Source organism: Taudactylus pleione, unplaced genomic scaffold (assembly GCF_031769625.1).
Source record: "Taudactylus pleione unplaced genomic scaffold, aTauple2 ptg000336l, whole genome shotgun sequence".
Classification (NCBI taxonomy): domain Eukaryota; kingdom Metazoa; phylum Chordata; class Amphibia; order Anura; family Myobatrachidae; genus Taudactylus; species Taudactylus pleione.
This window is the reverse complement of record NW_028284737.1, coordinates 2,980,945-2,993,556: the sequence shown is the minus strand read 5'-3', so window position 1 is coordinate 2,993,556 and position 12,612 is coordinate 2,980,945.

Sequence of the window (12,612 nt, the reverse complement as noted above, 5' to 3'; positions counted from 1 at the left end):
TTCCCTGCTGCAATAACCGCTCAATTATGGGATACACCCCTAACTTTACCTCCTGTTTTAGTGGGTATTGGGGAATTTTTGGGACTTGCCTTCCGCTTTTTAAATTTACCATTACAGGGCTTACGTTTGCCATTAATCCAGTGTCCTGTCTACAAGATAGCATTGCGCAGATTCCAATTGCAAACAGATTCTGTCTTCGCCAATTATCCGGTTTCGACAACATGCGTCAGCATTATTCGGCCGCATCATTCCTTGTGCGCTCCTATTGTCCGTCCTTAATTTGAGCGGGAAAATAAAGCCTATTAATGGCTTGGTGTGACTCCATTCGAGGTGGCATTTTTGGATTGTTGGAGGTTTTTCGGTGTAGTGGTTTGTTCGTGGTTTGTGGTTTCTTGAAGGAGTAGTTGGTATTGTTTAGTTTGGTTTTTTTAGTACTTTGTTTACGTTAGCTTTTTGCGTTTTTTTTTTCTATTTTTATTTATATTTTTGAGTAAGTATTTCAAAAATTCCCCTAAAAAATTATTAGTAAATAGTGTTCATTTTTTAACTATTTTTTTTTTTTACAGTTATTTTGGCAGTGACCAAGTGACCTTTTCTAACTTTGGGATATTTGTCTGTTTTTGGTAAGTTTTTTAATTTTATGAATTAACAAATTCGATGTGTTGGTCTTAGCATATGTTTCGCTTAGTAATGTGTGTTTTTTCAGTGTAAAATCATGTCTTAACTCTAAATGTAGCGTACTATTTTGCGAACTAATGTGTGTGTTTTTTTTCAGTGTAAAATCATGTCTTAACTCTAAATGTAGCGTACTATTTTGCGAACTAATGTGTGTGGGTTTTTTCAGTGTAAAATCATGTCTTAACTCTAAATGTAGCATACTATTTTGCGAACTAATGTGTGTGGGTTTTTTCAGTGTAAAATAATGTCTTAACTCTAAATGTAGCGTAATATTTTGCGAACTAATGTGTGTGGTTTTTTTTCAGTGTAAAATCATGTCTTAACTCTAAATGTAGCATACTATTTTGCGAACTAATGTGTGTGGGTTTTTTCAGTGTAAAATCATGTCTTAACTCTAAATGTAGCGTACTATTTTGTGAACTAATGTGTGTGGTTTTTTCAGTGTAATATCATGTCTTAACTCTAAATGTAGCGTACTATTTGGGAACTAATGTGTGCTCCCTTCTCTAAATTTTCGACAACTATATTTGGCTTAATTCCTAGTTTATTAAATGAATCATAAAAATATTTTCTACTTTTGAAATGTAGGTTGCTTTTCACATGACAAGACCCAGACCTGTAAGAATCTTTGGTTTTCTTTGAAAAGATAAGTATATTTTTCATAACACATTTGTCTAAAACAATAACTACCTGGCTTAACATTTCAGGTTGATGTTGGTCGTATTATATTGGCCATGGTTCCAGAACCCGATTAACCTCAACTTTGTCCCAGGCGTAGGCCTCGTAGGAGTGCAAGGCCCCAGATATATAGAACACGTGTCACCCTTTTTGGAATGCCAGATGATGAGGTGTTAAGGCGCTACCGTCTTCTGCCACAAATCATCATAGACACTCTCTCATTAATAGAGAGTGATCTTGAACGGCAAATTGACAGTGCTACAGCAATACCACCACTTATGCAATTAATGTCGGTGTTACATTTTTGTGCCTCAGGATCCTTTCAAACCACCATTGGAATAGTGGCAGGAATATCCCAATCCTCCTTTTCAAGGATCCTGAGGGCAGTGATGGAGGCACTTTTTAAACACCTCCATCATTTTATTAAAATGCCATTGGATATGGGTTCCCTTAATGTGGTGAAGGCTAATTTTTACCAAATTGCTGGCTTCCCACACATCATAGGGGTTGTTGATGGCACTCACATACCACTTCAGCCTCAAGCAAGGCTGGAGGCGATATATTTAGGAACCGAAAGCACTTTCACTCGATGAATGTCATGGTGGTATGTAATGCCTCCCTCCAGATCCTGTCCCTGAATGTCAAATTCCCAGGCAGTGCACATGAATCCTTCATCATCCGGCAATCAGGGATTTGGCACAAATTAACAACCTACAAGCTGGTGATGCATGGCTTCTGGGTCAGTTGACACCTTCTGTTGATACCAATGCAAAGCTTGGTACACAATGGTCCTGATGTTGTTTTTTATATTTTCACAGGAGACAGTGGTTACCCTTGCACGCCCTGGCTGCTCACTCCTTATTTGGTTCCCACACCAGGGCCACAAATTCAGTATAATTCCGCACTTACAGCCATCAGGCAGGTGGTGGAGCGCTGTATCGGCCTTTTAAAAGGCCGATTCAGATGCCTCCACCGCTCTGGTGGCGACCTCATGTATTTGCCGGCTATGGTTTTGAAAATTGTGGTCCTGTGTGGGATATTTCACAACATCGCCATAAGTAGTGGTGTCCCAATGCAGCCAGAGGATGCCTTGCCTGAGGACGGCCCCCCCGAGGTTGGTCGGAGGTCAGTATGTGGGGGGGCCATACATGATGAAGTTGTTGCAAGATATTTTAGGTAATTATTTCAACAAATTTATTTAATTGACACAATGTAGACATGTAATATTTTAATGTACACTTTTAACTTTTTGTTTTTGTTTTTATTTTTTTATTCACTAAAATTACCATAAAAAACCATGCATACTACCTGATCAACACAAATGACTTTATGTAGACACATTGGATATAACTTCGGGAACAATGATTTCTTCTCCTCATTTGTGGATTCATGTTGGCATGCTACTTGTTCAAACAGTTCCTGATTGTGTTTTTTTGGGGGGTTTTGGTGAGTTTTGGACTTTTGTGTGTGTTTTCAATGTTTTAATTTATTGTGTCAATTCACTTGGTGTTTATTATTTGTGTGCATTAAAAATTTTTTTACCGTTACCCAACCATTTCCATCGTAAATTACAACCAAGTGTAACCAGTTTCAAAAAATGCAAAGTTGCTTAATGCCTAATACTGTAATTTCTTAATTTGTAAACTTTAGTACCCTGCTTTGCTGCTCAAAACAAACCCCAAAGGTATCATGGTGAATCAGTATGTTGTACATTCTAGGCCTAAGCAGGTAGCTTTAATTTTTACATTACCCCCCAAAAAAATTAATCTCTTTTGGAGGTTAATTCTACAAACCTATTGGTATTGTTATGTGTTTAATGTGCAAGCTTACATACTTACTTGACCTTTCTACAAACAAATGTACATTACTTAAAAACTCAGGGACAAATAGTAGACTTATGTAAGGTTCAACAATCTAAGATTTACAGACAAGGAATGAGACTTAAATAAATCAAAATAAACTTTATTTTTAGGGTATTTTTTTTGGCCTTGTAAAAATATTAGTGGTGCAGGATCGCCAAAAGATGGTCCAATGCTACCAGCATGGCAATTACATGGCCCCGTATTTCCACTAATCCAGCAGCAATTGCCTCGTTATGCCTCTGGTCCTCTGTGGGTTAAAAAAATGTGAGGATTACTAAAATGACACCTTCATTTAAATTTTAACAACCAAGCAAAAATTCAGACTATACCAAAAAAATACATCAGTTACCAAAACATGTCCAAAACAAAAGGAATGCAAAAAGATAAGATTTAAATCAAATAAGGGCCCAAAAAGAAGAACAAAAAACCTAAAAAAATTCCAAAAAAAAACTAAGCCAAACTACGACATTTGTTGGTAGCGTAAACAAGAAAGACACAAGTGTGAGTGTTTGGACATGTGTCATATGTGTAAGGGGAAAACATCCTTGACATTGTTTCACAAAGATATTTTTAAAAAACATTGGAACTACTTTACTATTTTGAAATGTACAGGCAAAAGGACAACATCAACCAAAATAAAACAAACATAAAAAACCATAGTTTAAAATGTAAACATACCGGGAACATTGCTGACTGGGCCTGGAGCCCCGAATTCGTCATTATCAGAGGTGGGAGAGTGGCTCAGGGAAGGAGGAGGGGTAAAGTGGGATGAAGTGGAGGGTGAGGAAAAGAGAGGGGGGGTTTGAGTGGAGGGGGAAGTTGGAGGGATGTTAATGTGAGGAGAGGGAGGGGACTGACGGGTGGCAAGGTCTGGGGTGGAGGGGGAATTTGGGGAAGAGTGGGCTGAGGATGTTTGGGTGGGAGTGGGGGATAGGAGTCGAGACACACGTCTGCGACGTGTGAGTCTCTGCTGTGCCCCTAAATGATGGAGAAAAACATTTGTAATTACAAATTGCCTTTTAGTATTTGGAATTTAAACAAAAAAAATGTAACAAAATCAGGGCTATACTGTAAACATGCACACGCAGGTATGTCCAAAATAAACAAAATCAGGGCTATACTGTAAACATGCACACGCAGGTATGTCCAAAATAAACAAACAGGGCTATACTGTAAACATGCACATGCAGGTATGTCCAAAATAAACAAAAACAGGGCTATACTGTAAACATGCACACGCAGGTATGTCCAAAATAAACAAACAGGGCTATACTTTAAACATGCACACGCAGGTATGTCCAAAATAATCCAACAGGGCTATACTGTAAACATGCACACGCAAGCATGTTCAAAATAAACAAACACGGCTATACTGTAAACATGCACACGCAGGTATGAGAAATAAACCCCCCCCCAAAAAAAAAACACATACACAGAAACACTTACTTTCCACTATCTGGAGACGCAAACGGGCCAGCAGGCGTGGGGATCTGCACCTCAGATCCGACCACCTGCGTTCCAGCTGGCCGATATTTCAGCGATAGCCGATGGAACGCAGGCAGCGGCGCACCTCCGAGTAGGCCAGCCACTTGCGGAGGTTGGTGATGGGGTACGGATACTCGGTAAGTCTCCGGTCCATCACCTCAGTGAGGACCAGGAGCTCACGGCGACAAAAAGCTGCGGCTCTCATGATGGCAATGATTTTTTTTACACAAAACAGTTTTAATAAAGGTCCTAGAAAATATTTGATTGGCTAATGTACTTTGTACAATTTTATTGGTTATTGTATGAGTCATGTGACCTATACCCTCACAAATATAATGTGAGTTATGATAGGCTTGATGCAGTGACATGCGTAAGCTAATTTAAATATCCAAATTAAAGTATTAAAATCTGCCTATAAAAAAAAAAGCAAAACAATAGCAGCATTCTAAAAAACTATTAATTACAAAAACCATCCCCTTGGTCAAACCGTACGTATTCTGCGGATGAAATGACACACAATAACAAGAATAAAGTTTATTGACATTGAAAAAAAAACAAGGATTGCAAACATGTGAATAACAATTAAGGTAATTAATATAGTGATTGCCATTAATCGATTCAAGTATGTTTGCAGAATGAAATAGCAGGCAATCGAAAAATGACAGGGCCACTTCCGGAATTGACTTGTGCGAGCGCTCAATGCAACCAAAGAAGAGACGGATGCTCGCTATTTTGAACGCTCACTAGCTAGAGGAGGGGTTGGGAGAATATGGGGCGGAAGGTTAGCTACGAGCGAACATACGAGCGAGCGCTTAAATTTTAATTTTTTTGCTCGTACGGCGGACAAGCGAACGGCCACTTGCGTCCGGGTCTGAATCAGGCCCATATACCATGGTAGAGTCCCTCCACATCATTCCTCCTTCCTATCATTCCTCCTCCCTCTCATCCCTCCTTCTCATCATTCCTCCTCCTCATCCCTCCTTCTCATCATTCCTCCTCCTCATCCCTCCTTCTCATCATTCCTCAACCCTCTCCCCCCCTGCCTCCCAGGAGCAGGTGGTTGCTTACCTTTGTTGTTGAGCGGCTGTGCCCAGCAGCAGCCACTTAAAGGCTCCTGTGCCAGGTGGGAGTACCCGCCTCTCTCTGTGCCGCTGCTGACAGGTTCCCCTTGTGATTTTTTGTCACTTCTGCCTGTCGGATCCAATCAGCGGCCGCTACCATTTTAACAGGCCACTAGTTGGCTGAGAGTCAGCCATTCTCAGCCTACCAACGGCCTGTTACCATGGTAGGGGCTGCTGATTGGATCCGACAGGCAGAAGTGACAGAAACCAAAACACTGAGATCTGACGCAGAGAAGAGGATGTTTTAGCTCATTTTCGGATCCGAGCCTGGTGGGAAGATCCGAGCTGGGACTCGGCATTACCCCTCCTACTCCACACATGCACAGAGCTGCAGAAAATGTGTCAGGAGGATTGATGATCAGCCCCCCCTGCTGCAGCTAATCTAGATCAGCCAAATAATGCTTGGGGGGACAAAGTTCCCCTCCTCAAACTTTTGTCCCTGGCGCGCGCATGACTCAATTCTGGCAGTTATGTCAGCGTTCACGGATTGCTGCATCACTGACTGGAGGTATGGGAGATTTGTTCTGTACATGTGCAGAATTGATCACCTCTTTGAAAGACAGGGGACGCAGCGGGGTCGCATGGAATGTGACCATATCAACTGAAGCACAGCTGACTATGGCCGTATGCCATACAAGTACACCAATTAAATGGTTAAAATTCTTCCCTCAGCGAGATTTCATTGGGTAAGTAGCAGTTGGAGATGTGAAATGCCACTATATGCAACATACTGTATGGCAGCGCGGGACAAGTTTAAGTTGTGGGATCATCCGCTATGCTGGAAGGCTGGTGTACTCTTCCAATAGTGCAGTACAACTCCTCGAATTCAGTAGTCTCCCGGAAACTATGCTTTAAGGGGACTATGCTTCAGAGTAGAAGTTTGCCTAGGAGTGCAGAGAGTTGGAGAAATCAAAAGGAGAACATCCTGCAAAAGTGTAAACGTCACATGAAATGTCCAAACTCCTACCACTTAACCTTTCATCAACAGAACTTTTCTCCAAAAATACTGCTCAGTTTCGCTTCATTTATGGCTTAAATGAAACATGAGTGCAGTGCAGGGATTTATTACTGTAGGATATTGTGTGTGTTTGAAGCTTTATTTTACATTAAGAAAAGTGCACATAGAAATGTGCTTTTCCGCTGATCAGCATCTCAGAGGATGCAAGATGCATTCCTATTACAAGTAGAGTATGATACCCAAGCTCTGCCAAATCTCAGGCCTTGCGTGACCACCTCCGTAAAACAACAAATGACCCTAACAATAAGCCCCTCCTTCCGCTTATCTTATGTCAATAATGTAATGATGAAACATAAGTAAAATGGCTCTTTAACCTCCTCAAAACTAGGAGCACTAACATACCCCCCCCTAACATTTTAGTTAACCAAGGGTTTCCAAAAAGGGGGTGGGCCTTCACTGAAAAGGGGAGGTGCATCAGGAAAATGGGGCAGAGTCTTGAGGCACCCCCCCTGTTTACATCACTGTGGGGGCGTGCCCAGCACTCTCTGGCCCTCATTCAGAGTCGGTCTTAAGATGCAAGCGGTCGCTCTGAATGAGGGCGGACGCTTGCATCTTGAAGTGCGACCTCCTGGTCACTAGCTAAGCTGTGGGTTACCACCCACAGCTCTAGTGAGCGACCAGGGTGATAGTTGCGATGGTCAAGGTTGGGTCTAGGCAAGCGCAAGCCCCAGGGAGCTTCCTGCTCTGATCGAGCAGGAAGCTCCCCACTGACATCATTAATGTCCCCCAAATGGCAAGCGTTCCAACGGGAATGCCTCCATTTGGCTGGCCACCCCCGCTGCCCGCCCCCCAAACAGGGCGAGCTGTCATTCAATATTGACAGCTCGCCCCCTTTGGTGCGAGACCCGTAGCGACGGAGCACCCATCGCTAGCTGGGTCTCGCGTGTGCGCACATCAGAGCCGGCTCCGACGTGCGCATTCCCAGTGGGTCAACATCAACCTGGTTGCGAGCGCTCAGCGCTTGCAACCGGGTCTGAATGAGACCCTCTCTCCCTACACTAGAGAACAATTGCTGTGCGCATTTTTTTTCCTTCTGCTTACCAAGTGCTCTGCTATGCAGAGCAGCGGTGTATGCTCCCCCTAAATTCCCCCCACCGCGGGACACTGTTGCCTGCGGGTGGGACCCGCTGACAGTCCCAGAAAAATGGGACTGTCCCGCTCAGGGGCGGATTGGAAACTTAAAGTGGCCCTGGAAAATTCCCCGAAAGTGGCCCTATATGGGCGCGCGCCCAAAAAGGGGCGGGGTTTTGTGGCAAGGGGCGTGGCTATGTGCTTCCAAGCAAGCATGAATTGTGAATGAGTATTTTCTTACCTACAGTCAGGTCCATAAATATTGGGACATTGACAGAATTTTCAGATTTTGGCCTCTATTCACCACCACAATGGTTTTGAAATGAAACAAACAAGATGTGCTTTAACTGCACACTTTCAGATTTAATTTGAGGGTAATTACATCCAAATCGGGTGAACGGTGTAGGAATTACAACAGTTTCAATATGTGCCTCCCACTTTTTAAGGGGCCAAAAGTAATGGGACTATGAACTCAAAAGCTATATCATGGACAGGTGTGGGCTATTCCCTCGTTATTTCATTCACTATCAGTGAAGCAAGCCATCATTAGGCTGAAAAATCAAAACAAACCCATCAGAGAGATAGCAAAAACATTAGGTGTGGCCAAATCAACTGTTTGGAACATTCTTAAAAAGAAAGAACGTACCGGAAAGCTCAGCATCACCAAAAGACCCAGAAGACCATGGAAAACAACTGTGGTGGATGACAAAATAATTATTTCCCTGGTGAAGAAAAACCCCTTCACAACAGTTGGCCAAATCAAGAACACTCTCCAGGAGGTAGATGTATATGTGTCAAAGTCAACAATCAAGAGAAGACTTCACAAGAGTGAATATAGAGGGTTCAATCACAAGATGCAAATCATTGGTGAGCCACAAAAACAGGAAGACCAGATTAGAGTTTGCCAAACTACATCTAAAAAAGCCATTACAGTTCTGGAACAACATCCTATTGACAGATGAGACAAAGATCAACTTGTACCAGAGTGATGGGAAGAGAAGAGAAGGAAAGGAACTGCTCATGATCCAAAACATACCACCTCATCAGTGAAGCATGGTGGTGGTAGTGTCATGGCGTGGGCATGTATGGCTGCCAATGGAACTGGTTCCCTTGTATTTATTGATGATGTGACTACTGACAAAAGCAGCAGAATGAATTCTGAAGTGTTTCGGGCAATATTATATGCTCATATTCAGTCAAATGCTTCAGAACTCATTGGACGGCGCTTCACAGTGCAGATGGACAATGACCCGAAGCATACTGTAAAAGCAACCAAAGATTTTTTTAAGGCTAAAAAGTGGAATGTTATGCAATGGCCAAGTCAATCCCCTGACCTGAATCCGATTGAGCATGCATTTCACTTGATGAAGACAAAACTGAAGGGAAAATGCCCCAAGAACAAGCAGGAACTGAAGACATTTGCAGTAGAGGCCTGGCAGAGCATCACTAGGGATGAAACCCAGCGTCTAGTGATGTCTATGCGTTCCAGACTTCAGGCTGTAATTGCCTGCAAAGGATTTGCAACAAAGTATTAAAAAGTGAAAGTTAGATTTAGGATTGTTTAGTTTGTCCCATTACTTTTGGCCCCTTAAAAAGTGGGAGGCACATATAGAAACCGTTGTAATTCCTACACCGTTCACCTGATTTGGATGTAATTACCCTCAAATTAAATCTGAAAGTCTGCAGTTAAATCACATCTTGTTTGTTTCATTTCAAAGCCTTTGTGGTGGTGAATAGAGGACAAAATATGAAAATTCTGTCAATGTCCCAATATTTATGGACCTGACTGTATATGATTGCTCTGCAATGGGGAGCCTCTGAAGAAATTGATCCTTTCTGGACAGGCAGCGTCTTGAGTCGGTATTCACTACTCATGCAGGAGATCACATGGTCTGGAAGCTGCCTGTTTGTGTAGCAATAAAGCCATCATGTCATCATCATGTAGTGGCTATAAAGTCAATATTCAAAAAAGGAAGAGAGGGGTACCATGAGATGCTGGAGGACTGGAAGGTGAGTACGGAGAAAGACAGGGAGCAGTGCGAGAGAGAGAGATGGGGAGCAGTGCGAGAGAGAGACAGGGAGCAGTGCGAGAGAGAGAGAGATGGGGAGCAGTGCGAGAGAGAGACAGGGAGCAGTGCGAGAGAGAGAGAGATGGGGAGCAGTGCGAGAGAGAGACAGGGAGCAGTGCGAGAGAGAGAGAAACAGGAAGCAGTGTGAGAGAGAGAGACAGGGAGCAGACAGGGAGCAGTGTGATACAGACAGGGAGCAGTGTGAGAAAGACAGTGAGCAGTGTGAGAAAGACAGGGAGCAGTATGAGCACCCCTTTACCTCACTGCGAGATGGGTGAGACATTCTCACGTACTAGCCAACCTCTGATCGGATCAGCTGAGTACGGCACCTAGATCCAGCACTGCAGCTGATCGATCACGGGGACATAGCGCCCCAGGTAGCAGCCCCCTTTATACAGTGCCCCCAGGTAGCAACCCCCTTTATACAGTGCCCCCAGGTAGCAGCCCCTTTATACAGTGCCCCCAGGTAGCAGCCCCCTTTATACAGTGCCCCCAGGTAGCAGCCCCTTTATACAGTGCCCCCAGGTAGCAGCCCCCTTATACAGTGCCCCAGGTAGCAGCCCCCTTATACAGTGCCCCCAGTTATCAGCCCCCTTTATACAGTGCACCCAGATAGCAGCCCCCTTTATACAGTGCCCCCAGATAGCAGCCCCCTTTATACAGTGCCCCCAGGTAGCAGACCCCTTTATATAGTGTCCCCAGGTAGCAGCCCCCTTTATACAGTGTCCCCAGGTAGCAGCCCCCTTTATACAGTGCCCCCAGGTAGCAGCCCCCTTTATACAGTGCCCCCAGGTAGCAGCCCCTTTATACAGTGCCCCCAGGTAGCAGCCCCCTTATACAGTGCCCCCAGTTATCAGCCCCCTTTATACAGTGCACCCAGATAGCAGCCCCCTTTATACAGTGCCCCCAGATAGCAGCCCCCTTTATACAGTGCCCCCAGGTAGCAGACCCCTTTATATAGTGTCCCCAGGTAGCAGACCCCTTTATACAGTGCCCCCAGGTAGCAGCCCCCTTTATACAGTGTCCCTAGATAGCAGCCCCCTTTATACAGTGCCCCCAGGTAGCAGACCCCTTTATACAGTGCCCCCAGGTAGCTGCTGACAGGCAACAGCACACAATAAGTGGGCGGGACTTTTGGCAATTGGGCCAGCGGGTGGTCGCCCTTATCGGGCTATTCCCTCATTATTTCATTATCAATTAAGCAGGTAAAAGGTCTGGAGTTGCATTCTAGGTGTGACATTTGCATTTGGAATCAGTTGCTATCGACTCTCAATATGAGATCCAAAGAGCTGTCACTATCAGTGAAGCAAGCCATCATTAGGTTGAAAAATCAAAGCAAACCCATCAGAGAGATAGCAAAAACATTAGGTGTGGCCAAATCAACTGTTTGGAACATTCTTAAAAAGAAAGAATGCACCGGAGAGCTCAGCAACACCAAAAGACCCGGAAGACCACTGAAAACAACTGTGGTGGATGACAGAAGAATTATTTCCCTGGTGAAGAAAAACCCCTTCACAACAGTTGGCCAAATCAAAAACACTCTCCAGGAGGTAGGTATATATGTGTCAAAGTCAACAATCAAGAGAAGACTTCACAAGAGTGAATATAGAGGATTCACCACAAGATGTAAACCATTGGTGAGCCACAAAAACAGGAAGACCAGATTAGAGTTTGCCAAACAACATCTAAAAAAGCCATTACAGTTCTGGAACAACATCCTATGGATAGATGAGACAAAGATCAACTTGTACCAGAGTGATGGGAAGAGAAGAGTATGGAGAAGGAAAGGAACTGCTCATGATCCAAAACATACCACCTCATCAGTGAAGCATGGTGGTGGTAGTGTCATGGCGTGGGCATGTATGGCTGCCAATGGAACTGGTTCCCTTGTATTTATTGATGATGTGACTACTGACAAAAGCAGCAGAATGAATTCTGAAGTGTTTCGGGCAATATTATATGCTCATATTCAGTAAAATGCTTCAGAACTCATTGGACGGCGCTTCACAGTGCAGATGGACAATGACCCGAAGCATACTGCAAAAACAATCAAAGAGTTTTTTAAGGCTAAAAAGTGGAATGTTATGCAATGGCCAAGTCAATCCCCTGACCTGAATCCGACTGAGCATGCATTTCACTTGATGAAGACAAAACTGAAGGGAAAATGCCCCAAGAACAAGCAGGAACTGAAGACATTTGCAGTAGAGGCCTGGCAGAGCATTACCAGGGATGAAACCCAACGTCGGGTGATGTCTATACGTTCCAGACTTCAGGCTGTAATTGCCTGCAAAGGATTTGCAACAAAGTATTAAAAAGTGAAAGTTAGATTTAGGATTGTTTAGTTTGTTCCATTACTTTTGGCCCCTTAAAAAGTGGGAGGCACATACAGAAACCGTTGTAATTCCTACACCGTTCACCTGATTTGGATGTAATTACCCTCAAATTAAATCTGAAAGTCTGCAGTTAAAGCACATCTTGTTTGTTTCATTTCAAAGCCATTGTGGTGGTGAATAGAGGCCAAAATATGAAAATTCTGTCAATGTCCCAATATTTATGCACCTGACTGTATTTTGCACCATTGGCTGACCCGCTGGGCTTAAAAAATTTTGTTAATAAAAATATTTTTTAAA